Source organism: Dermacentor variabilis, chromosome 3 (genome assembly GCF_050947875.1).
Source record: "Dermacentor variabilis isolate Ectoservices chromosome 3, ASM5094787v1, whole genome shotgun sequence".
Taxonomy (NCBI): domain Eukaryota; kingdom Metazoa; phylum Arthropoda; class Arachnida; order Ixodida; family Ixodidae; genus Dermacentor; species Dermacentor variabilis.
The window spans coordinates 28,964,413-28,992,130 of NC_134570.1; the positions used below are offsets into that span (position 1 = coordinate 28,964,413).

Here is a 27,718-nt window from a genome sequence, read left to right on the forward strand (position 1 = left end):
CGAATAAGGAATATGGAAGAAAGTAAATTGCTCGCAAGAGTGTTCGCACAAAACGACCTCTCCTCCTTTAACTTCATTAAAATCTACTACTCCTCTTGGCAACAAAGAATGCCAAATGCAAAGTCAGAGAGGCTTTCAATGTCATGGTTGGCGGCAACGGAAACGAAACCTGCTATGAGTAACCACCTCAGAGGGAAAAAAAAGCGAAATCGAGAGAGAAGCAATTTATGATAACTCAAAGGGAAGCTCCATATTTTTCGAAGCGAGATCAGGATGCCTTAGAACGTGCGCTTATAAAGCGAAGTACACAAAGGGAGAACAAGCATGCACTTGCAGCGGCAAAGCTAGGGAAACGACAGTACATATTTTATTAGAGTGTGAAGATACCTACCCAGCGGTTGGTTTAGGCTTCTCTGGCCTCGTTGAAGCCCTTGAAAACACAAGGGCTTGAAGTCCTCGAGCAAGGGTTTGTTGCTTAGAGTTCAGGAATAGCAGGGGGAAAGTAAACATGCTCGCAATACAGATAAGTAAGAGGCGATTAGAGAGGTAGACTACAGTCTGGTGTAGTCTACAATGTACAGTTTGGTGCTGGGAATTCTATGTGTGTGTGTTTTTTTTTTCTTTTTCAAGAGTATAGGTAGGGAATTAGGCAAAATAAGAACGAGGGCTTGGTGGGGCAAGCCAACGCCCTGTTTCAAAAGGCACGCTAATAGCATCTATCCATCCATCCATTCGGTGAATGCCCACCTCGCCCGAACGAGATCTTATCAACGTTTAGAATAAACAGTTTAACTTGTCTTGCTGCACGACGGAAGGAGAATAAGAGGAAGGATTTGATGTGCCGTTGCAACAAGTCAGTAAACGGAGAGCGGTGTTAGGTTTCCTGCGGTGCGAAAGTGCGTGCTCATGGCGCGTGTCATCCTCGACAAAAGTCTTTCTGCCTGCCGGCGAGTGTCCGGCTTCTGAAGAGGCATGCCGCAGCTGGTTCCCTTTCAACATCCTCCATTGACTCTTTCGCTATAACTTGTAAGCACCGAACACTTTAAGCCGTATTGGTAAACATTCCAGGAAAAAAAAAGTGTTTCGCTCCGTTGGAATTCGGTTATTTTCTCTTTAACGGCGTCGTCACCTGTTGCATCGGGCAGGCAGCACAACCGTTTTAGGGAGAGGCTACACCGCGATGGACGTAAAAGTTGCAACTGCAATGGGCTGCGCCACCGTTGTGGATGTATTTTTGAATTACAGAAGAACTGCCTCGCAGGTTTTGAACTTCGTCGACACTTTGCGAAAAAGGGCAACTATCGTGAAGTAACGGACAGGAAAAAAATTACCGACGATTACGTTACTTCCTAATGCGAAATTTGAGCGCAGCAAATAAGCTGTTTCACCTTTTGGATAGATTGAGGCAAAGAAATCGAGCAACACATGTATGCGCTATCACATAATTTTTTTTTATTTTTCACACGTATTCCTTTAACAAAGACTCCACTAACAGTTCTTGACAGTCATGAAGGAAGCTTTGTGGTCGGAGAAATAGACTGATATATGTTCGACTTGGTACACCAATGCTTGATTCTCAAAGACGAGATCTATACAAGTGCCTCGCGAGGTTGTCACAGCCGTGGGGGAAGCAGAGGCTAAGCGCCGCCGCCGAGAAGACCCTGCCGTTCGCGCCGCCGAAGCGGAGGCTCATCGCCGCCGTCGAGAGCAACCAGCAGTAAGCGAGGCTGAAGCAGAAGCTCATCGCCGCCGCCGAGAAGACCCTGCAGTTCGCGCCGCCGAAGCGGAGGCTCATCGCCGCCGTCGAGAGCAACCAGCAGTAAGCGGAAGCGGAGGGGGGCGGCGTGTACACCCAGCGGCAAACGATGGGGGCAGAAGCGCGCGCAGCAAGCGGACAACACGATAAAGGGAGGAGGGAAGAGATAGCAGCGACTGACTAATGCCGCTGACGGCGATAGTGAGTCAACCCCAGCTATCCGCCACACAAGAACAGGGGGGGGGGGGGGGGGGGGGGGGACCCTTTCCTCCTCTTTCTGCATGGCGGCGACTGTGTTCTATGCAGTCACGTTATCTTGACTCTCTAGCGGCGTCAGCGGCATCCAGCGGTATCAGTCGGTCGCTGCTAGCGCTGGGGGGATGAAAGGGGGGCGGAGCTGGTTACGAGGCCGACGACGACGCCGACGACGACGCCGACGACGACGACGACGCGAAACCCAGGAACGGACGCCAAAGAGCGCCAGTAAGCTCCCTGTTAATTGGCTTGCATGCCGTTGGCTGGAGCGTAAGTATTCAAAACGGAATGTCCCAGCTTCGATTCTTATTGATAAGTGCCTCATTTTCGTCAAGCACTTGTGCTTTATTTATCATTTCTCCCAGCGGCACGATGACGACTATATTTGGATAAGGGCTACACGAGTCTGAACACAATCGGCTCACGGCACGGCATTACCAGCTGTGCACTGTGAAAACACTTATTGGATTTCATGTTTATCATGGTGCTGAGCGTGCAAGCCGCTGTCGCAACCCGGGCATCAAAGAAGGAACAGTTTGCTGATAAGAGTATTTATTTCCAGGACATACACACGTGGATCAGAAACACAGTCACCATGCTCAAACCAGCACAAATATCCACACGCACATACCAGAGGTCGAACGCCCCTGTCATTCAAACGGTGTTCATTTCCGAACAAATAGAAATACATACAGAAGCTGGGCAAGCACAACCGCTAGAGCAACGGCAGCCGCCACAAAGCCCATCGGTTCAATAATCCTCCGCCACTTGCTATCCGCGACAAGGAACAGCGACAGCATCACGTCAGTGAACAGTACAACAAGCAGGACTGCGACCAAGACGATGTACCAGCGTCGCCATTTCCATATTATACTGGCGTCCAGCGACGGTGCCTCCTCGGGTGCCTCGACGGCCTGCTGGGGCCCGATGGCTCGCGGTGGCTCCGGCCGTTGGATGCGCACACCGCCGTCGACACGATGATGCCCACGAACGGCGTAGACCCCTACCTCGGAGCTGGGGAGCAGCGTCGCGGCTTCACCGGGGCGGTCGTCGGAGCTTGACAACATTTCTCTTTCGATGCGCTCAAGAGCAGTCCGTCCGGCTGGAAATCGGCGAGGAGTACGTGTACGGCAGGCGCACGAGGGCAGGGCTATAACTCGCTCGCGGTGACAGAACCCGTCCGCTAGCAGGCGCGCGCAAACGTGCTGTGATTCGGAGGACGGAGAGAATGATGCTGTTTTCTGCTACCCACGAGGGAGCACGGCTTAGCACCGAATAGGTGTGACCACCGTCCTTTTTCTAACTAAAGCGAGGGTGGTTCGTGTGGAAAGTGGACAGGTTGGCTCGGTTTTCTGCAGCCATTGTGTGAGCAGGTATTGCTCTCTCTCTCTCTCTCTCTCTCTCTCTCTCTCTCTCTCTCTCTCTCTCTCTCTCTCTCTCACACACACACACAAAACACACACACACACACACACAGACACACACACAGACAGACACATGCATTTGCTTTCGCACTAAGCAATTTACACCTTCAATGTTGCAATGCTGCGCCAGTTATTTGATGCATGTCCAGCAAAACATCTCCAGTAGCCATTAAAGAATGCCTGTCGTTCACCCCCTCCCCAAGAGCAGCGTAGCCAATCGGGCACGTCCTTTGTTAATCTCGAGTAGCGTACTAAAGGGGGGGGGGGGGGCGGTGAGTCAGCGGAAGCGGTGGCGCCAGGTTACAGAAAGGGAGGAAGTGGGAGGTCATCTATTATCTGCAGAATTTCGTCCTCGCACCGGCTCGGCACAAACGGTAAACCAAGTTCTGCGAATCTGTAGCCCCCGTTCAAGATCCCCTCTTGCCCCCTCCCTCAATTCTTTCTCCATCAGAGGCAGGTGTCGATCCTCCGCGACCACCGATACACAGTCCACTCCGCAGAGTGCTTCTGAGAACCTCGGATGTCACGCTTAAATTAAGTACCTTAAAGAAGGCAAGACCTCTTGCCGACACGTTGGCTCCTGCTTTCAACTCGTTCTCGTTTTGCTCACCGTCTTGAATTGCCATCTCCCGCGTTCCCCCTTTATCCAAAGAAAGGCACTTTAGCCCCCTCCCCACCCCACCCCCGTCGCTCCTCCAATGTCCCCGATTATAAACGGCATTTATACACGGATGCGATAAGTGGCGCGTCGGATTCCTAGCATGGTCGTTCCAAATAGGTCGCGAAGCTTCGGGAGAAAAGCGATTCAGTACAAGACGCTACCGACATCCGCAAGGGTTATGGGGGCAGCGTTTGAAGCGCGACTATGTTTCGAAGGAACAAACATTGGGAAAGAAAAAAAAAACGTTTTTGTAATTAAAAAGAGACACAGTCAGATTCATTCAACGGAAATAAAATTCCTAATCAAATTTATATTTGTGTTACGAATGAAGAAAAGACAAGTCTATTTTATTTTATCATTATGAATAAATACATTTTTTCAGTGCCCATCGGTGAGGCCGCTATCGCTTGCAAAGTAATGCGGATATTGAAGTGGGGGGGGGGGGGGGGGTGCAGAAAGGCGCACTCGCAAAGGTCACCTGTTAGAATGCGCCCCCGTCACACGTTGTGGTGTTTTGCTTGTCGACGTTTGTCTGAATTTGGTGACGCGGGTAGCTTCATCCTTCTCAACCCGTTTAGTCAAAAGTAGTGCGTCACTTTGGTTGTTTTCGTGCGACTGCGCATGCCAACGGGCTTGGTGCCAACGATAGAATCAGCACTTTACGCCTAAAGCTTTCTTCGGCCTCCAAAGAAAGCACGTTCTGTTCAGGGGTGCGATTTCGACGCCCGTACGGCTGACCTCTTCTTGCATCGCTTTCCGCGCTGAAAGCTCGTAACGTCCATCAAGTCGAATTTGATCATATGGCAGGCCACCAAAACAAGTTTCGAGCCTTTGAGAACAAAATGACGTCACTTCTATTTTAACAGATATGGCGCCACATTGTTTCTTCTTCCGCGGGAAGTGTTCCCTTCACATACAGATGGCGCTGAGCCCCATGAACCGCTAGAGTTACTGTATATACCTGTGGTAGCATATACAGTAACTCTATGAACCGCTGCCTAATATCCTACCTAGGTAGGATATTAGGCAGCATAGTAGCAAGAGCTTGGTGGCGCAAGCCACCGCCCCGTTCCAAAGGGGACGCTCATAACGTCCATCCATCCATCCATCCATCCGCTGAAGAACCGTCACGTTTTTTGAACCGTCACGTATAGTCTTCTACGAAAGCTTGGCTACAAGGTATATTTACCTTGTTACCACCTGCGCATTACCACCGCCTAAACGGTGGCAATGCGCAAGGAAGGTGAACAGCATTGATGCATCAGCAGAGGACAACTTGACACCAGTAAGTCGCTTTACGCGATGCATGTAGACGCTGTCGTGCACCATATTGTCAAGTAGTGGCGACGGTGAAGAATGATGCAGAGTCAAAAGTGGGGTTTACACACTGAATTCTTTAACGGGATAACTTGTGCCCAGCAAAACAAGTAACTCTCAGACGCAACAATGGCGGCGAGCTAAGTCGGCGATCGTCGCAAATCCGATCTGCAGGTCAAACGCGTCGGCTTTCGCATAGCAGCCGTCGAAAGTGGCAACGTATACAACAAGGTTGGCAGGGACATACACACAAGATAGAATCAACTATAAAATTCGGGTGAGTTCGAAACCGTTTAAAATTAAAAATATGGGGTTTTACGCGCCAAAACTACGATCTGCTTATGAGGTACGCCGTAGTGAGGGAATCCGTAAAGTTGGACCACCTGGGAATCTTTAACGTGCACTTAAATATAAGTGCACGGGTGTGTTCGCATTTCGACCCCTCCTAAATGCGGCCGCCGTGGCCGGGATTCGATTCCGCGGCCTCGTGCTTAGCAGCCCGAAAGCATAGCCGCTAAGCAACCACGGCGGTTTATTCCACATTGTGCAGGCGGGTCTTGCGCTGGGCGATAAAGATTAACATTTGTTAGCCGCTGAAAAACGGTCACCGGAGAAAGATAAAACAAATACACGCGTCAGCATTGTATTTCACACAGTTGCGGCCGTTCTGGTTCGTTTCGGACGAAGGAGAATGCGCTACATGAAGAGCACAGCATAGTAGAAACACGACACGCAAATGTCGCATTCTTGTAAACCCGCGTGAGGGAGCAAGGCGTTAAAAATCATTTGTGTGTTCAACCTAAAGCCCCATTCAGGAGCTTTAGTTCTACCCACCCCTCTGTTGCGAACAGCAGCTAGCGCCAGTGCGCCAGGGCAGCGCTTCCTTGTTCTAGGTGGCTTTGGCTTGGGGCAGAGTTTCGACCAACACCGCTCTCTTAGCTTTTTCTTAAAGCGAAGCTTTGATAATGATTGTGATTATCAGAAGGGGAAAAGACGCTATATTCTGCAGCCCGTTAGGGAGCACAGCGCAGCGTCGTAGGGAGGGGAGTGGAGGAGTTAAAGATGGTGGAGAAATGAGCTCGTCCGAGCAAGGAGGAGCCGCAGCGAGGCAGGAGCAGGCAAGGGCAGGCCGGTGGTGCTCAGAGGTACGCTGTAATCCCGCTCATCTCCACAAACTCCAGCAGGCTGTGTAGTGCGGGAAGGTGTGAGCGGGACGAGAACAGCAGGTTCGTGAGATGGGCCGCACGGAGGTCCTGGTGTCTTTGCGAACCTCGCCGGGTTTGAGTAAAATTGCGAGACCCCCTCCGCACGGCAGCGCCGGCGGCAGCCGTGCGGTGGAAAAAAAAAACTGCCAGTCACTTTAGCAACTCCGCTTAACGAAAGGCTCGGTATAACGTGTGTACTCGGTACGTGTGTACTCGGTATAACGTGTGTACTCGCGTTTCGACTTTTTGTGCATTCACACAAAACTTCGCTGTATATAGATTCCAACTCGTTGAGTCCACCACTTACGCCTGCGGCGTTCTGTTTGAAGCTGATTAGCTGGTCAAGTTAAAGCTGACCAAAACGTACGTCCGCCTCACCATGAGCGATAACAGGCTATGAAATTTGGCGACATTTGTACAGCATCACTGTCGCTGTAAAAAATGTCGCTACCAGCATTGTCGCTGCTGTACACCTGTCCGGTGATCCGGTATTGCGTAAACGACAATACGTTTACGGCCAAGGTAAAACGGCAATAGCGTCATCGTGCAGAAGCTTCTTATTGCCGCTCTTGTAATTCGATGGCGGCCCGATAGCTGGTCGGCAAGCAGAGCAGCAACTCCCATGAATACACTAAGAGACATTTATTTGAAATAAAATAAGGTTGGTCAGTTTTCCAAGCAAACATTTTTGTGCATACGCGTTTGCTGCTACATTATATAGATCCATAATTAGAAATTTCCGAATGTATCGAAGTATGTTAAAATACAAATGATAGGTATCGTACCGCACACAATAATTGTTGTAGAATCTTATATCTGTATCCCGAATACTCGTTGCCCGAGTATCTTGTATCCCATAATGATGCAAGCGCAAAGTATCTTTGCACAACCATGGTGCACATGCCCGCTCTGAACCACCTCGCGACGCGGCCCGCAAGACAGCGACAGTGGAAGATTGGGAAGATGAAGCAAAGAAAGCTTCGCATTAAAATTAGGCACAACAAAAATTGCGCGGAAGTTCCGTCAGTCTATTCACGCTTCGAGGTAAAAACTGCCACTCTGGAGTTCGAGTAACCTTCATCTCTTCATTGTTTACCAAATTACGTTCGAACGTATCGGACAATTGTGCGGGACACTCAAAGCGGTGCCTCCTCTGGAACGTGTTATCGACGAGTGAAGCACAAGCCAAACGATCGATAAAATCGATAAAAGCGAAAACGACCACGATGAAATGACTAATTTTTCAATCTAGTTTGGACACGCACGCCACTGTCACAGGCCGAGTGCGACGTCCAAAGAGAAACAGACCGCTGAGACCGCTGATAAATACTTTATTTACCAGACACAACACCTCTTTCTGGACAGGCCCACGCGGGTCACAAAGATCTCTGTGGTCGCCTTGAGGCTAACACCAATGGCGGCACAGACATCCGGGAAGTCGCAGCCTTCAGCGCGTATAGCCGTCGCTCAACTCGCCCTCGATGAGCGGACGAATGGCGGACACGCACTCTTCCATCTTGTACAGGAACGCACCGATGGGCACGAGGATCAGCGAAGATTGGAAGAACCACCAGCCCCAACGGGGAGCCCAGGCCGAGAGTGCGGCATCGGCCACCGCTGCAACAGCGATCAGCAGGGTCATGCCGACATAGTAATCGAGGCCGGTGGTCCACGACGGAGTCCACGGTGAGACGTCGACTTCCTCGAGGCTCGTGGCTGACCGTGGCGGCTCCGGCCGCTGACTGATTCCGCTGCTGTCGCCACAAACCATTGTCTTTTCCACGTTGCGGACGAGAAATCTGACTTGTCAATTAACGATCGAGGCGTATGCGCGACGGGAGGAGCAAGACGAACAGAACGCGCTGCCTACTCTGGTGGCAGATCCGATGTCGTAGGCGCGACGCTTGCACGTCTAGTCAGCTCCACCACTACTAACGCCACCTGTACGACGTGTTCACAACTGCCCTGAGTAAGATGGCTAAAATACCTCGGAAAAGCTATTCTGCTTTTCTTACAGCCGCACAGTGTGGCGGTTCTAAAAACGCTGAACGGTAGGACATATCATTCTTGAAAACAGCCATTCTTTCACGAAGCGCGGAGACGTACTCGTTTGTCACAGTCACCCCCGTCCCCTCTCCCTCTGCCCCTCTTCCACACCGTGACACACACTCCATTTTGCTTTTATGTGAAATAGCTATCTTCAAAGTTGGAACGAATCCCTGCTTCATCAGGCCGCCCGAGTGGGTCAACGCCACCAGTCACGCTAGGCCAGTGAGTCACGCTGAGTCAGCCATGTTGACTCGGTCATGCTGACTCAACGCCTACCTCGCCCACCTCCATCCCTTTTTACCTGCGCTCCTTCGGGTAGGTATAGCTAAATCCCCTACGTCCACGCGCCACCGCCGCTTTAAGAGACACCTGCGCCACTTCGACCACTTTGTTTCCACCTGGTCGGCGGAAACGTGTATGGAGGGGCTCTAGGTATAGCGTTTACGTCAACCCGAGGACATAAGTTTTGCCCGACAAGCCCCTCTATGTGGGCGGCTTCTTTCCCTGCCGACTGGGTAGCAAAGGGTTAGGAGGGCTATTAAATCATCTGTGTATCACGATTTTACTTTACGCAAACTGCAGCAACTATGAGAGCCAGAACGTCACACTTTCTTGCTTCAGCTCCTTCAGCTTCTTATGTACGCTAGAAGAAAGCTCGAGAGTGGAACATTGTCTAATGATCTGAAGTAGACGAGGAACATTCTCAGAGTTCGATTTATCTTGATCGAGTTGGCGCCGTGCTAAGCGCTATACTGCCTTTTCTCTCTAACATCACTCATAGTCAATTTGTTCCAACCTCGTGTGACCTCGTTTACACGAAGAGCCTTCTGATGCTCAGCTTTAAGAAACTACGCATAGATATAGCAGACCCGACGTTAGAATACGCCATGGGCACTGGATCCAAAATAATGGATAAATCGTAAAATCATGGAAGTCAGCGGCCCTGCAAGGCTGTTTTATTCAACCAAAAACTCTCATTTCGAAGTCCGAATCTCTCCCTTTATGCTCGATCCTCCCAGAGAGTAAGAGCAAACAGCTGTTTCACTCCACAGAGAGGAAATGTATTGTTGCCATTCGGTTACCATTACCATCGCCGTAACAGCGAAGGTGTTGAATGGAAACAAATATTCGTTCTGGTAATCTGGTCCTACGTTCTTGGTTGCAAAAGAGTCATTTTCTTGCCGTTATTGAAAAGCGGTCTCTCGTAGCAACGCTCTTGGAAACGGATTAGGCCGCGTACGAAGAGCGCAACAAGCGTGCGTTTATGGTTTTCCCCCACTGAGCGCGGCGCGCGCCATTCACCGCCTATAACCAATGACATAGCGCCGCAGGTGGCGCACTTTATACGGGATTTCCAGAGACTAAAGCACTTTTAGTTAGGTAACAGTTCTAGCACGGTCATTAGCTATCTTAACAGGCGGGGTCTGTCACGGCTTGGACTAAGGACGCCATTGCATAAACATACGGCAGGAATAAAGGCGTGCGTGCGTGCGTGCGTGCGTGCGTGCGTGCGTGCGTGCGTGCGTGTGCGCGTGCGTGTGTGTGTGTGTGTGTGTGTGTCCAAAGGGCATGCAGAGTTTTAGAACACGGCTTTGCGCTTGCGGATAACGTCTTGCGCATGCAGCCTCACGAAGGCGTCAAAGAAAAGCTATTATAAATAATTAAATAAAATAAACCATTCAATGACAAGAAGAGTAATTTTTACTTTCGTGTTTAATTACAATTTAGAGGTTACCTAATTAGCAGCAAGCAATGTGTTTTTCTTTATTAAATGTACTTAACGAGAGGTTGGTGGCTGTGAATGGCGCCGAGTACTCCTCTTCTCTTAATGATAGTTATTGTCGGAAAGTTGGCAACACTCACAAAATTGGATTAATAAATAGATGAACGAACATTTATGTACTAAGTCTAAGTTCTGCAATATAAACAAATGTTTGCGCTACAGAAGAGTTCACATATAGCATAAATACTCACAAAACTGAAGTGTTCCCACAGAAGATGTTGGCAAAATTACCAAAGCACTGGTAGATTCACGCGAAATATCAAGACATATGCGAAGACTTCTGGCCAGCAATCTTTGAATTGTTTCCTCTAGATTACAGGATATTCCATGTAGCAAGGAGCAGAATATTACATTCTTTGTCTAATGATTACCGAGTGAATGCGTAATAAGGAAGAGGTTGAACTACCCAATCTCACTCCAGCAAATTGACGAAGAATGTTGATTAGCGGGTTGACTTTCTCCCCTAATGCTTTTATTTGGGGAGCCCATGATAGCCGTCTGTCTATAATAGTTGCAGACGCTGCAGACAAGTTGCAGACGCTGAGAGTCTAGCCCGAGCCGGAATCTCTAGAGGCATTTCCTTGTAGAAGGAAGAACGGCAGTTTTCTCATGTGTAATAATCATACCTCTGCATTTCAAAAAAGATCATTAAGTGTTAGACCAGCTTGTAGTTTTTGCTGAACGGCTTAAGCACTCGAGTCAGATGCCCATATGCACAAGGCGTCTGCATATAGTGAATAATTCAAAGTAGCAATCAAGATATGGGGAAATTCAGGCATAACACAGTTAAATAGAAATGCAGTGAGTCCACCATACCTCGGGCAACACCTTGATTCACTTTCTGTTTTGTGCTTTTGCCATCAGCAGTTTCCATAATGATTTTCCCGTCTTTTACGAAATCCGCAATCCATCTCAGCGTTCGGCAACTATGCCCAGCTGAATTAAACCAATTACTACGCGAGTGTAGCTGACTGTGTGAAATGCAGGCTTTGCGCCTACACTCTTAAAAAAAAGAGAGTCAAAAGAGGGTCACGACTACCTCGACTCTCTTTTTTCAGTCGCTGACCACCTTTTTTTCCAAGGGTAGTCACAAAACGAAGTCGGGAATGACGCATGAAATGGATGACTCCCGTGCTGCTTGAAGGGAGTCAGTGAAAGGCACATATGATGGTATAGGTTGCAGCGAGTGTGGATTCGTTGGTTCACTCAATCAAATAACTGATCGACTATACCAAAGAAAACAGCATGATATGTAACTACCCGAGTTCAACTCTATAGCCGCAAAAAGTAAAATGCGCTTCATGCAGTGCTGTATTACTGCATAATCAGGATAGCAAGAAAAGCAAATTGTTTTTTTTTATTTTTCAGTAAGAAGTAATTGAAGCAGGGTGGTACAACGCCAAACTCCAGAAGTAATAACACTGGTTGGTATATTTATGCAACACACTGTACATTAACAGGTATTTTGTATATAAAGATACCTTAAAGGGGGGGGGGGGAGTGCACAATATTGATTGACCATGCACAGAATGGAAAAAACAAGAAAAAAATACAACACGAATATACACACAATGTCAACAGAACACAAACTGTGAAGTACACCACTTAGAGTTCATAACTAAAGCTAAGCAAATATTAATATTTTTTAATGAAACAACACTAATTCACATCTGGGTACCACTTTCCCTGCCAGATAAAGATCGAGGAACGCTGGTAATACTTCATCTTCTGGCTGCGCCGCACAGACTACATTGCGTTTAAATACCTTAAATGCTTATCGATGTCTCCTGAATTCAACAAGTCCCATCTTGTCTAACAAGAACAGAACCTCATCCTGAGCCGCAAAAATACCTGCAATCTGTGCAAATTGTGCGTCGTCTGCCTAAACCGTCGTGGTTGCTCAGCGGCTATGGTGTTGGGCTGCTGAGCACGAGGTCGCGGGATCGAATCCCGGCCACGGCTGCCGCATTTCGATGACGGCGAAATGCGAAAACACCCGTGTACTTAGATTTAGGTGCACATTAAAGAAGCCCAGGTGATCGAAATTTCCAGAGTCGTCCACTACAAGTGCCTCATAATCGGAAAGTGGTTTTGGCACGTAAAACCCCCATAAGTCAATTTCGTCTCCCTTGGCCATTAAAAGCACATCTCCCACATGGTATGCCATTTACGGCATAGTGACTGACTTTGCCTGCCGTACGTTACCTGCAGACAGGCGCTCCTCAATGCACGTATGTAAAACAGATCTTCGCACAGGTTTCAGGCCTGGCATGGTGTGGGGTTGGTTGAAGACAATCTCACGGAATTCGTAGCTTTGCGAAAGTTGGTGAAGCTCTGCAAGTGTTTTACATATGTTTTTGAAGTTTTTCATCTTTGATGCCTTGAACCTCATACGCCAGATTTGTTTGAGTGGTACGAAAAGAGAGATCATGCGTTGGTAGTGCACAAGGTAATGTAATTTAGGGATTATGCGGGCTTCTGGGTAGCGGGTAACGAATGAACGGAGAAATTCTTGAATTTTCCCCTCCATATTGCTACGGGATACTGTTTCCAATGACGAAGAGCCGAGCAGTAAGAAGACAACGACGACGATTGGAAGCTAGCGTGGGCTGTTGCCTCTTGGCCAACTGCGCCGTATTGTCTTGTAAATATGCTTGTAAATAGCTTTTCGTCGATGTCTTACTACGTAACAATATAAACAAGAGACTCTTAGGGAAGCTCATCAGACGAAAGCATGCCTACAACTTCTCCGAATAGGAGGTAAACCTCCCAGCCCTCGTTTCCCTCTAGAATTTTAGAAGCGAAAATCTGAGGTAACAGTCCGGAAAGGCACCACTTCTGTGAAGCAGTGCCCTTTAGAGGAATATTGCCTCGTACGAAGGCTTCTGTGGGTCGTGGTTGTCTGTCAACGCTTTAGATTTAGAATCTAAAAACGTTGTGGTCTGTTTGTGCAATCATTGCGGCCACGATGGAATGTGCAAACCGCTGCTCTGTTCTTGCTCAAATTTTGTAGAGCGATCGCATCTTGGCGTCGACTTTACACTCGGCACAGTTAAGTGCCTTGTTTGTAAGAAAAACGCAAATTTGCCTGCGCCCATGAGGCTGCAAACAGCTGCGGTAACGACGCAAGAATCAACCAGTGTCGCCGCCTGCCGTCAGCTTTAAAAAGCAGCGTCTTACAGAGGACGGTCGCCTGTACCAGGCATAGAGTTTCCTACAAAATTACTAGAGGGAACTCTGGCGCTGCAGTCGTTGTCCTACCATGGGAATGATGGGAAGTACATGGATTTGTCTGATCTTCGTGCTTGTGGATTCAGACGTTCTTGTGGCTTTGTATATTACGCTATATAATTCTTATTGTCGTATATTTCAGCGCAATCTATATTCTTCGAAGTGTAGAAGACGCCGGGGAACGCGTACAATTGCTATTAATTGCAATGATTGAGCTTGTTTATGTGCCCAAATCGAAACGCACCAAGCGTCTCAAAGCACTGGCATGCCCGCGATAAATTCATAAGTGCGTTTCATTCGCTTGTCGATACATGCATCCGTGGCTTAATGGTTTCAATATCAGGCTTCTGTACTAGAGTCCCTGTGTTCGAATCCTGCAGTCGGGCAATTTTAATGATGTTTATTTAATTATTTATTACGCAATAAACTGTTGAAAATGACGAGTTTACTAAGTCACAAAGCCGTTTGAAGCCAAAAAGGACGAAGTTTAGGCAAATCCATGTACTTCCCATAATTCCCATGCTGGGACAACCGCTCCCATTGTAGCTCACGTAGACACTAGCGCCAGAGTTCCCTCTAGTAATTTTGTAGGAAACTCTATGGTACCAGGAGCAGGCAACACGCGGCAGCGCTCCCTGATATGCTGCTTTCTGCAGCTGACGACAGGCGGCGATACAAGTTTATGCTTGCGCCGTCGCGTCAGCAGCTCGCATTTTCATGAGCGCCGGTAAGTTTGCATTAAAAAAAAGATCAGGCAATTAACTGTGCTAAGTGTTATACTAAACGAAGTAGACACCAAAATGTGGTCGTTCTGCCAAATTTGAGCAGGGATAGCGCAGCGGTGAGCGAAAAATGTTTTGCGAACGCGCGCAGCGAAATATTCAGGACCCAGCACATGACTTACGGCTTTCATATTTACTTCGACTTTGGATTCGCAACTATGAGAAGCGCGGCAATGGCTCTGACGGCGCTTTGCAATCTACGGCGGTGAACGAGTATCTAAACGCGAGTGGTATTCCTCTCTTGCTTGCGTTACGCCTGTGAAATCCGACAGCGGTGGCAGCATGTCGTCCGATCCGCCTTCAACTGAACGCTCGCCGACTGATGCGGAAGGAGCGGTTTGCCTCTTGCTTGCGGTGCGCCTGTACCTCACAGCGGTGGCAGTATGGCGTCCGATCCGCCTTCAACTGAACGCTCGCCAACTGGTGCGGAAGGAGCGGTTTGCCTCTTGCTTGCGTTGCGCCTGTGAAACGTGACAACGGTGGCAGCATGTCGTCCGATCCGGCTTAAACTGAACGCTCGCCGACTGGTGCGGAAGAAGCGGCTTGCCTCGTTTCGCAGGGGCCATCAAAGAAAATCGTGAAGCTCACAGGCGCCCGGAAACTCGCCGACCTCCACGAAAGCCTGCGGACGGGAGGGTTCGTGTACCTGATGACAGGCAACGATCTTCTAATACAGGTGAGCGTAAATGTGCTGCGCGTTATGGAGCGCAAAGAGGATTTGGTCATTGTTTGGTTCATATGGGCAAAGTAGCAACAGTATGCGTAGCGGAAATGTCGAGCACGATTATTAACTGTTCGGTTGCCGCGCGTTGAACTGACAGATCGAGTGCTACGAAATTGCTCTGTGTCACTTCACTGTGCTGCCAACTACTAATATTTTTGTTTCGTGGCAGCCAATGCACTTGACCTTAAATTGAGAAGTGTAGTACATACTTGCCCGTACGAACACAACGTTGCTCAACTATAATTATTGCCGTGTCGAGAAGCCGCAAGGAAACTAGCCTTTTCAGGACTTCCATCTTCTGAAAATTTGTGCAGTTGGTTTACTACTGATGTTGAGGTCAGGTGTGCAATCGCTTCCCTATCTCTGGTAGGAGAGGGAGTAGTAACAGCTTCAGTCAATGTAATGGTGCTTTAGTTAGCATAACTGGTCGCAGTATGCCATATTCTGCAAACTTCTGCAACGTTTAATAAAACAGGCAAGGCGAGGAAAACGGACTTCTTGTTTGCCTGTTCAATCTTTGTCGTCATTTGTGCGCTGCAACATTCACGCAGCAATGAAGTTAAATTGAACCAACTGAGGAAAAAAAATTGCTGGCATTTTCAGCAGTAGGACTATGAAAACCTCGGGCAATCAGCAATATGGGTCTATCTTTGTGAAATCATCTGTTCTTATACACTGATGGTTGCTGACATTGCATAAATAAGCTTAGCCTTGTTAGCTTAATGCGCCCTGTACTTAGATCACATATGGGCAGCAGGATTAGTGCTGTGCTGTGCTGTGATGGCTCTAAATAACAAACCTGTTTGGGACAGTACAGCAACCATAAAGAAAGGCTGTTTAATTAATCAATGCCTGTTCAATGTCCACAGCTTCACTTCTAATGTGCAAAACTATTGCTAAACCATCTGGGTGTGCTTTCAGATCTTCCAACGACCGGTTCCAGTGCTACGTCGACATGGGTGAAAGCACGACGGTGTGTGATGGAGCATTGATTAACTTGGTTGTCTCCCCAAGCCACTCCGAAGCATCAGAGGCACAAAAAAAGCCGTATGCACCCGATCTTATTTAATCTGTACTCATGCATTAACTCTGTATAACATGAAAACCTGTCGTATGCTGGAAAGCTATAATACCAGTATTTGAGCACTACTTTAAAGAGCCCCTCACCAGGCCACATAGCTAATTTAATTATATGCTGGAAGTTGTTAGGTGCCCTCTTGGGAGCATTCTACTGCAGAAATTTTCAAATTGGCTCATTAATAGCTGAGATAGAAATATTGCAGTTCCGCAAACCCATGATTTAAGGAGGTGAGCGTCACAGCCAAAAAGAACGCTTGGATGCCCCTTGCCAAGCCACTAGTGGAGAAAAGGCTGCATGTTGTTCCATACATGCATGAAGTGGCCCACGATTTAAAGAAAGTGGCCAGCAGGTACAAAGTACCTATTATTTTCTTGGCTCCACGGAAGCTTACTGTCCTGTGCCCACGCATCTCAGACCCACAGAAGCTGACCCTTTGTGGTAAAAATCATACAAGGCCATATGTGACTTGCGCAGTCGGTATGGTGTACGAAATTCCACTTAATTGCGGCAAGGTGCATATCAGCCAGACAGGTTGTTGCACCAACGATTTGGCAAGGGAACATGAGCTGTCTGCCAGGAATAAGATTAATGCGCATTTGCCTATGCACTGCAATTACCGGACGCGTGAGCCATATCTTTTCAATATCCGCATTCTTGGTAAAAGCAAAGATTGTCTGCATGAGAATTAATGGAGGCCTGTTTCATCAACATGAAATGTGACGTCTATGCCAGTGATACATCTGTGGCTTGAACTGAATTGAACGACAGTTTCTGCACTGTATGACTGAATAATAACGGGCAAACTTGTTTGAGTATTGCGTGCAAACATATGTGCGCACATGGCCACCTTCACCTATAAATATGAACCTGTTTGCTTTCAGTAAAGTAGTAGCAAGTGACACTCATTCCTGTCCTAAAGCTTTTTTCTGCCCCTGGTTGTGTCTTAACTTTGGGGAATAAGCTCATGGGAATTTCGTAAACAAATAAATGCATGCCATAGGGACAATTCCACTATGTAAAAATAAAACGTTTTTTCCCCCTAATATCTTTATGTATCTATATAGTCCTAGTTCCACTTTCATAGCATACCACTGTCCTTGTTAAATATGGGAATGCTCTGCTACTAATAGATATTACAAATGAGGTGTATTTGTGAAAACATAAAAACAAAACGCTGCAAAATATTTTTTTTAAATTTTCTGCAGTCTAGACAGCCCACATATAACTGATGATATATGAAGAGCTTAAGAAGCACAATCATGTTTGTGACTCCTCAATCCTTCCATATCACCTTTCAAAGTCTTATCTCACCTTGACATTTGTATCTATCTCAGTAGCTCAGATTTATGTAATGCTGAGGGAAAATTTGACTTCCTGTTTGAAATAATAGCCATGTTTCACAAAAAAAGCTTATAAGCAAAGGCACCAAGAAGTTATGAGAAAAAATACGTTCATTGAAATATTAATTCATTAGCCACCAGAAATGTGATAGGGAGTTAATAATGTTTGGATAAACACAACCGGTCTAGTTTGTGTATTTGAGAACCAGGATGTTCTAGTATATTTTTGTTCGATCAAATCATCCTTGGCCTTTATCTGACCTGCTTTTGTTCTCTGTTTCTGGTCCCAAGACAATGCTAGTCTGGACTTGGCACTCTATGGCCCAGTATTTGTCCTTCACAAAGCAATACCTGTGTAGACGATTTAGCTAGCAATAAGTTTTCCTCAGAAGGAATGTTTGCAGGTGCGTCACTATGGTTGCCTATTTCACCTTGGTGGGGGAGCTTTTTGCTCATGTTACCAATGTCTGTGAAGGGACCAATAATGCACCTTCCTTGTGCATGGTACCAATGCTAAAAGGTGGAGAGGGATCATGGTGTGTTGGTAAGGAGGTATCTGTATAGGGGGTGATAAAATTCCTCTTTAAATTTCGTTTTAGGAGCCCATTCATGCTGTAACGAGTCAGTTGTCTCAGTCAGTGATTTTTGCTGTTCGTACATCATTATCCTTGAAAAGCAATGGGCTCCATTTGCCATGGCAAATGTGCCCATATTTATCAAGAGCCCTTCCTGTATTCTTAGCACGTCACTAACTACATAGTAGGTAAATTTGAGCATGTGGAGTGATAGTCTGTGATACCACATCTTTTGTTTTTGTAGCACTGGATTTTGTTGTTGATTTCAATGAATACTTCTTTTTTTAAGGATGTCTGGTAGTGCGGTTGGACATGCGGAGAATGCAGTCAAAGGACAGTACAAGGAATTGTCAACGTACACACTGCCTCTGATGCCCATTGGCGTTGCTGCACACCTCTGAAATATTACAGCAGGAGGCGTGCCTGACAATCTTCAAAAGAAATTTGAATGGATTGCCTACAATTTGTTATCTCAGACAATGTAAGTCACAACAATTACCTGGATGCATTGGTCAGCAAAATAATGAGAACACACTCACAAAAATTCTATTCAGCCGGGTTCATCGGGCTAAGACCTACAAAAATTCGTCTCAGTCGGACTCACTGAGACTCGTTTTCGAGATCAGTCTGAGTGAGTCGACTCATGCATCAGTTTGCCGACCTATGCCAGATGCAAATAAAGTTGGTATAGAATGTACTTAATGAAAATTCATTCCACAGTAAATGTCCCAATTATGTTCAGTCGTGCATTTTTCCCAACCTTGTATTGCAATATGCATGGTAAGCACAATGTTAATTAGAAAGCGTATTACCCTCCATTCTCATGCGGTTATGTCACTAAGGCAAGTGGGAGGTGTCTATAATCAAAACAAGTTTTTGTTGTCTAATTCATGATTATAACTTAGTTGCTGCATAGTTCCCCTTGAAAACGCTCAATAACCGGAGGGGAAAAAAATTGTTTTCCTAAAGCTTTGCATTGGGGCAGTGAACAATGTCCACATTGTGTAGTGCCTTTTTAAGTGTTTAGCAGTGTATATAGCATTGTTGGTTCGAAATGTTTTTATCACTGATACATCGTTGACTAGTCCTGAATTACAGTTCACTCATGACCTCGAGATTTAAATATTCAATGGCAATGTCGACATTGCAGCCCTGAGCCCATTTTCTTTATTCTGGCTAACAACATGAACCCTGACACTAGCAGCGCTACATTTTATGCGGGTACACAAATACCAAGTGAATTGGATGGAAAGACAGTTGTGGCTAGATGAATTCGTACAGTGCTGCGTGTTTCATGTGAAATATGGGGGTTTGGCTACCAGGAGGGAAAGACAAGTCATGGCTAGATGAATTGGTGCAGCGCTGCATGCATCATGTCAAATTTGTGGGTTCGGTTACCACCAGCAGCATTTCTTCTACTTCCATTCCTTTTCCTTCACAAAAAAGTCATGAAAGCTACAGAAAGGTTAACACTCAGTCATAATTTATCTCATGCTTCAATGGAGCAATATCCTCCGTGGTTTCCTTGCCATGAGTCTTGGGTTAATGAGTGGGCGAGGGCGCTAGAATGACGCGTTGAATAAAGCTTCTTTAGCTGCTGGTTACAGTTCTTATAGGTAGTGTACACCACAAAGGTAAACGGTACATAGACAGAAGTGCCGACTGTCAACTGAGATGTTATTATTCAATGTGCCGAATTTACACAAGCAAGTGAAAGAGCTATCTGAAAAACATTAACTTCTGAAGATAGAACTAGAAAAGCAGACGAGTGGGCAAAAAATGAACTACGCTGGAAATTGAGATACAAAAAAAATATGATTGCGTCACAAATACAGGCCGTCCACGTGACTTCCAGAAAAAATTTTGCTCTTTTTCTGATAGGGCAGTCAGAAAGGTATCTGCAACGTCAAGCGCAAGATTTGGCATGTTGACTCCATATAAAAGGTTGTGTACGAAATTTCTCTTTCATGCGGCGCTTGTCATATGGGGCAGACTGCCAGATGCCTTCATGAGAGGTTGTGCGAACATGCATATAATGTGCGCAATGACAGAGAGTTTTTTTGGCACATCATACTAGCATGCGTGGCTGCACTCCTTTCTTTGAAAGAATGTCAGTTATTCACAAGCACAGGGATGGTCTTACCCATATCATACTTGAAGTAGCACAATTGGCATGGGAGCAGAGTTCATGCATCAGCAAGCCATCCATTGCCTTATCAGAAAGAGAGCTCAAGTTTCTGGGAAGTCAAACCTACAGCGAGCATTTTTTACGCAACTCTACATTTCTTCGTGTGGCTCTTGATGGTCTGCTTTGTTCTCTTTTTTAGTAGTTATTTTTCAGATAGCTGTATTACTATTGTGTGTATTCAGCAATAAAACCTCCATTGGTAGTCAGTGCTTGTGTCTACGTCCTCGTTTAACCTTTGCACTGTACACTCACGAGAATTGTTCAACAACTAGCTTAATAAGCTGCCCTTGTAAATTCTTATAGGAGATGCACCTTCAAGTTTGTATTCATGGCTAATTTTCCCTTGTGTGCATGTTTTAGTAATAAGCTAATTTGAAATATTAATTAAAACCTTTTATAACATCTTGTTTGGTGAAAGTATTTTAAGAGTTTGTGAACTGTGGTCATGATTATCTGTTTATCTTGGCTATTGCAGGACAAAAGGATTAAATGTTACCCCTGTCCTGTGTCAAATCCATCTGATCAATTCTCTAACCTCGGTCTTGTCACGCACCTAATGCTTTCATGGTGCAGTTTACTTAAATTCTCCCATCTGATGACTCACGGTTCAACTGTTTGATATTATTTCATGGAAATGGTTGCGCTTCAGTGCTGTTGCATATTGTTTCTTGTGTATTGTTTGATGTCAAAGGTTGATGCACGCTTTTTTAAACATCAGGTACCCAAATAAATTGTGCAATGTTGCTGCAAGGAGCCTCGTAAACCAGTACCCAGCACTGAGGGACACATTGCACCTTGGCCATGTAAGATCATTTTCTTATAACTTTTTTATTTCTTTTGCACTTTTAGATGTTAAGCATATCCAGGCCAAGGCAGCCGCATTTCGATTGGGGCATAATGCAAAAACACCTGTGTACTTAGATTTAGGTGTATGTTAAAGAACCCCAAGTGATCCGAATTTCCGGAGTGCCCTACTACGTCATGCCTCTTAATCAGATCATGGTTTTGGCGCATAAAGCCCCATAATTTTTTTTACATTAAGCATGCTGCCAAAGGCTTTCTTAGTACTTTGTAAAGTTTATGGCCATCCTTGCTTGCAGCTGTTCAGGTCTGTGTGCTTGTGATTGAGTAGAGATTTGGTGGTTTTAAAGCTTTGCAGCTTAACTAAATATGAAGATATCAACAGCACCTCTGCACCTGGCATGTATATGGCCACCTCTTGTAAAATTAATTGCAAGCTCAGCTAAATATGTATTTGGTTAAATAATATATTTTTGTACCTGTAGCCATTTTGACCAACACCAATACTGAAAGTAATCCTCAGATATTGTGTTGGAAGGTGTGCTAAAACAACTCGCTTGGTACATTCTGGAACATGAAGGAAACAGTGAAAAAAGCAAGCTAAGGTCAGGGCAACTCCACGTTTAACTGTACTGTGTTTGCAGTTTCTTTCAAAACCTGAAAACTGGAAGTCATTGAACTGATTATTCAAAAGAACAGCACAAAGTAGCAGGGACAAAGACAGAGGACGACGAGAATATTTTGAATAATCATGATTCTTTTGAATGATCATGACACACCAACTAGCCCAGCTTTCTGCTTTGATTGCAGTCATTGAACTGTTGATTAGGTATGTAAAGTCAATTGCTTTCATTTCATTCCAGTTCTCATGGTATATGGGCCTAAGAAACAAGTACAAAAACATGCGAAAGTGAATGCCACCAGGATGCCCTGAAGTCGATGCAGAAGTGAAAGCAAGAAAGGCAAGCGAAATTGTGACACATGCTCAAAATCTGGATTTTGAAGACGGGTGATCAGCTGCAAGTTTGCATGCATAACTCTAGATAAACTGACTCTCCTTTCTTTGTTATGTGGCTTAGTAGAAACATTTAGTTGCTTCTCTTGATGTACTTGTTCGTTTCATTTACATTTTTTCTTGAAAAAAAGCAAACATGCAATCCAGCTATAGCAACTATGACTGCAATGCTGTCACCAGAGATTTTGTAGGTGATCAAAGAAGCAAAATATCATATCGCATCGCCACCTTGAACCTAGAGTGAAACATTAGTTCAAGATGTAGTGGTAGATGCATTTATAGACTAGTAATACGGCATTTGTACTGTAATGTATATTGATATACATGCTAAGATTTAGCGAAAAGTGTGTGGCTATGCTGCTCTGACACTTCAGTTGTTTTAAACCTTTCATTGATGAGTTCTGCATACAGCATACCAAAAAATTATAATTTTTCTTGCTGATTTTTGGCATTGAGTAAGAAGTTTCTTGTTAAATGTATTGAGCCAACACTGAATGACTGGCAGCTAGTGTCATTTGTCGGTTTAGAGCAGGAACACAGGATGGGAAAAAAAAAGACATGGGACTCGTTTTCTTTGGAAAGCACGGTCAGGGGAGACAGACCAGTGCAAGATCTGCTGTAGCGACCTCAGACACACAATGCAAAGAGCTCTCTGTATAGATTCCAAACGCAGCCATATGTCGCTTGGGGAGAAGCCCACTTCTTCCCCCATACTACTAAAGGAGTTTCTACAAAATATCCTTTATTTTTGTTGGTTATGCTTATTCTCAGTGTCTTTTGCACATTTAGGAAAATAATTTGTTTTGTATTTATATGCGTGGTCATTAAAGGGTTTAACAAATAAAGTGGTTCCAATGAATGTGAATGTATAACTTTAGCGACTCTAGTCGCAATGTGTTGATCATTCCACAATCTTTGTGAGTGCACGAAACAGGAACTAGGCAGCATGAAAATCACTCAGCAGTACCAAGAAGGAAGCTTCAGCACTTATACAGTACTGCAGAATACACTTCTTCTATGCTGTACCTGTGGTGTCCTTTTTATTATGTGGTCTTGATCCCACTATGGGGAAATAACTCTGCTTTGGAAGTGCATTGCAGTACTTTTAATACTTTAACTGCTTGCTGCAAAAGGAAAGTGCCATTAGAGTATTACATAAGGATCATGTGTTATGAGGCAGTTGCTAGACGTGGTATGTCACAGCACTGAGTTGCCGGCGGCCATTATAATTAGCTGTTTTCTGTGGCATTGTTAACTTGACAGAACATAGTGAGCATTATTTGATCAATAAACAATACTACATAATTCTGGCCCTTATTTGGAACTTTGTCTCATCTCTGTGATGCGCGCAACCCGCTTTTGATGTTACTGAGATGGAGTGACTCCTTGCAAAGCAGCAGGGTAGTTCTGTTAATGATGCTGTCATTCACACTTACGCAGATTGTTTAGTAGGCATTAGCTCAGTGCCATTCCCCCATAGAATCGCAGCTTGCATTTCATTCATGTATAATAGAAACATTCTGTAGATTTCATGTGAAAATGTGACATTGGAGGGCATTATGCTATAAGTTCACAGCAGTGAGCCCCATTATTGGAAGACAGCTGTTGTCTCAAATTACTTACAGCAAAGTGAAGCCATGTACATTCTCGCCTTAACTACTGCAGTTTAGTATGGGCCACAATGACCAAAACAAACATAAATAAGGTTCTCGTATTGCAAAAGAAAATTGTTCGAATAATCGCTAATGTTGATAATACAACTACCTCCAAATGTGCTTTTGAAGCACATAACATTGTCCGCGTCAATCATTTGTATAACTTTAAGTTGTTACAAAAAATTTATTTCTCAATGGCATCCACTGCCGATTTTTATTCTACTCTGGCATCTTTGGACATGCGTCGTGCTAACATAGTCACAAGACCTATTAATACATGGATTATACCATGTTTTCGCGCTAATTATAAATTGCAAATGTTGTCTTATAACCTGCCCCATGTTCTAAAAGGGTATACCAAAGCTGAGCTGCGGAAATATTTTGTTGAAATGTGATTTTATGTGTTGAAATGTGATTTTATGTCTTTGCTAGTAGATGCTGCACGTTTGCTTGGTTATTACTTTTATTATTTCTGAACATAAATGTGACCATTTCAGCGTTTCGATTTTACTGTTCAAATTTTGTGCAAAGATTATTAGACTCTGTATGCATAAATAGTGAATGTTTCTCTTTATTGAATGTGACTATTCTATGTGTGTCTGTTGAAGATTTCCTGCACCACTCGTGTGCTACTGCTTGTAGGGGTTTTCTGGGCACAGTCAAGCTGTGCAGGCAGCTTTTTGCCAAAAAATTAACTTATACTTATATCCTTATACTTATTTAAATATGTTCTGCCTATTGTGTATCCACATGTGTGGGCTTGTGATATGCCCTGATGGCAAGGCCATTTGTGGTTCGTTCAAAGAGAACATTTACGGATGCATTATAGCTATTCTCAGGCTCCTCTCTTCCTGCTGTAAACTGGATTCTCTGCTTATAAGAAATAAGTGTTCCTTGTGATTACTATATGTGCTCTTGCTAAAGGTTACTGTGATGTGTTCATGTTCTTATTGAATAAAATGTTTACAAAGTTTTAACAGTTGTGCTGTTCTTTCAGATCTTAACCGGAGCAGGCAGCATTTCACGCAAACATGGAGGCAGTGCTAATGGAAACATTTAGGAGGTGAGACAACAGTCTTTTTTGACAAATTGGATGAAATGATGGCCAAGAAGTTGCACTTTTGAAACATTATGGGATGTACTTACTATGCCGGCACCACGGGGATGTTGAACTGGCGCTATTTATATTGTCCGGTTTTGCATTTATCTGGCCTTTAGGCATATTTCTTTTTCTCCATTAGCATCGATGCTGTATGATTGCTTTGTTTTGGTGAGATTGTAAATTTGTCGCTTAATATCAATATTGAAATTTAATTCCTCTGTCCATGTATGCCTCCATGGCATATCAACATAATTGAGCCCTTTGTCGTGGCAAATGATTAAATCCTTATTCAAATGCCTGAAATGCTAAATTACCTCATAATATGAAGTGAAGGCGCTAAAATGACGGAGGACAAAGAAGAAACACACACACAGGGCGCCACTTCCAACAATGTTTAATCAGGAAAAAACGCCACTGATTTATACTAGAAGCGCAATCACAGTTTCTCAGGGCGCTTTCGCGTTCAGGTAAAGCAGTTCTTTGCGTAACATTAATATGGATGCAACACTTACGCAGTTATCAGCTGTTTCAATGATTCTTTTGGCCTAAATTATTAATCTAACCCATTTGTCATGGCTTCTGGCAACCACAGCGCAGGCGTGGAAGTCTGGCTTACATTTGCAATTTCTACAATGAATTGCCAGGTGGCCCTCCCTCCCATTGTTCACTTTGTTATTGTGTTGCCTCAGCCTGTCATTCAGGCACTGCTCTGTTTGGCCCACATACTTTTTACCACAATCTAAAGGAATCTCATGAACAACTCCTGCCTGACAATCTACGTATTTGTTATCGTGTTTAGTAGCACAGGCCGGTGCCTTGCGGGAACTGCTTTACCTGAACGCGAATGCACCCTGAGAAACTGTGATTGCGCTTCTAGTATAAATCAGTGGCGTTTTTTCCTGATTAAGCATTGTTGGAAGTGGCGCCCTGTGTGTGTGTGTGTTTGATCTTTGTCCTCCGTCAATTTAGCGCCTTCACTTCAGATCATGCTTAACCAACACGCCCAAATATCCATCCTTACCTCATAACTTTGGACATATTGCAGCTGTTTAGTATGCCTTGTAAACTGAAGCATAATGTTTCTCAAGGTTGGCCATTGATTCCAATTTAGCAAATCAGACTGTTGTCTTCTGTTTTTGCCAGGTATAGTCCATTGATGCATTTGAGGTTAATACAGTGATAGCAGTGAAATATTTGCTCTTGGTGTTTCACTCACTGTAGTGCTACGTGCTCAGTGTTTTTTTAGTTGTTTATAGTATTGCAGTTTATCATAACATATAATGGTGGCTAAATAACTAGGTAATTGTTGCACGTGAAAACTAAAATCTATTATGTTGTGAGCTTCCATCTAAGTGTAGAGATAGTCTATTGACTGCCCAGGCAGAGGTCACAGCAGTTGCTGCAAAGGGTCTGGTTAAGTACCATGAGGTAGTTTCACCAACTCTTGTGATGGTAATCGTGTACACCACCATTGTCAGTCTTCAGATGACTACCCTAGGATGGGTCACTGTTGCCATTCCAAAAGGGGTACCGCTGACTATCAAGGGGTACTTGCATGGAACACTGAGGTACTCGCATCAACTCCTGCTTTGGGAGTAATACATACACCTCAGTAGGTCTTGCGGGAGAGAGTCACTCGTGCTGTGAGGGAGTCGCCCGCACTGTATTTTCAAGAGAGTACGTGTTACCACCCAAATGGTAGTTTAACCAACTCTCGCCATGGTAGTCATGTACACCACCATTGTGAGTCTTAAGATGACTACCCTAGGCTGGGTCACTGTTGCCATTCCAAAGGGGTACCGCTGACTACCAAGGGGTACTTGCATGGAACACTGAGGTACTCGCATCAACTCCTGCTTTGGGAGTAATACATACACCTCAGTAGGTCTTGCGGGAGAGAGTCACTGGTACTGTGAGGGAGTCGCCCGCACTGTATTTCCAAGAGAGTACGTGTTACCACCCAAAAGGTCATCATATGTGCGACGAGCAGATACACCCCGAAAAGAGTCGCTTGCGACTACCTTTTTTTTAAGAGTGTAGGAGCACTGCGAGGGCGTTTCACAGCTCCTCTCGTGATCTACATCTGTAACAAGATCTAAAATAGCATCCATCGTACACCGGCGCCTGCGGAAGCCCGCCATATTTTCGGGTAGTGCGTTGGTGCATTCTGTCCACCACTGAAGCATTGCGTCTATCATCTTTTCCATAAGTTTACACAGGCAACTCGTGAGACTGACAGGGCGGAAAGAATCTGGCGATAAAGAAGTTTTACCCGGTTTCAGTATCGGAACCTCTCGTGCAATTTTCCAGGAAGGAGGAAGACATTCCGATGTCCGTGCATCGCTCAGTAATTTCAACTGTGTCCACAGGACGCAGGTTTTCCTGGGCAGCATATGTGACCCCGTCAGGTCCAGCGGCTGTCCTCTGGCGGCATGATACAAGTGCGTTCTTTAATTCTTCTAATGAAAACGGCTAACCTAGGTCGTGATGATGGCTAATGATGGAAAAATTGATCGATGCTTCGACTTCTTCGACAGAGTTACTGTATTCAGGTGCGTTTGCCGCTGCACATAGGCGTGTAATAAGCTGACAGTACTCGTTTGCAACGGTCGTTTCCGGTATTTTCTGGACTAAAGCTAAAGCTATGAATAGCTGTTAGTGCGTTACTGGCCCATTCAAGGAGCACGGAACATTCCAAAGTTTTGAGTCAGGTGTAAGGGGAGTAAGTGAAGTGCAGAATTCCTGCCAGCTCTTTGTCCCTAGGCGCTCCAGGT

The 27,718-nt window shown here is 45.3% G+C and overlaps 1 protein-coding gene and 1 long non-coding RNA gene across 2 annotated transcripts in view; one reads left to right on the plus strand and one right to left on the minus strand.

The window, feature by feature from the left end:
- LOC142575335 (cyclin N-terminal domain-containing protein 1-like) overlaps positions 1–27,718 on the minus strand; it is a 251,895-nt gene that overhangs the window by 108,534 nt on the left and 115,643 nt on the right. The gene's annotated exons all lie outside the window — the stretch shown is intronic.
- LOC142575334 (uncharacterized) lies at positions 14,638–24,819 on the plus strand. Its single transcript, XR_012826628.1, has 5 exons — positions 14,638–15,139; positions 16,109–16,234; positions 18,473–18,664; positions 21,090–21,174; positions 22,036–24,819. It is a non-coding gene; the product is annotated as an uncharacterized LOC142575334 (long non-coding RNA).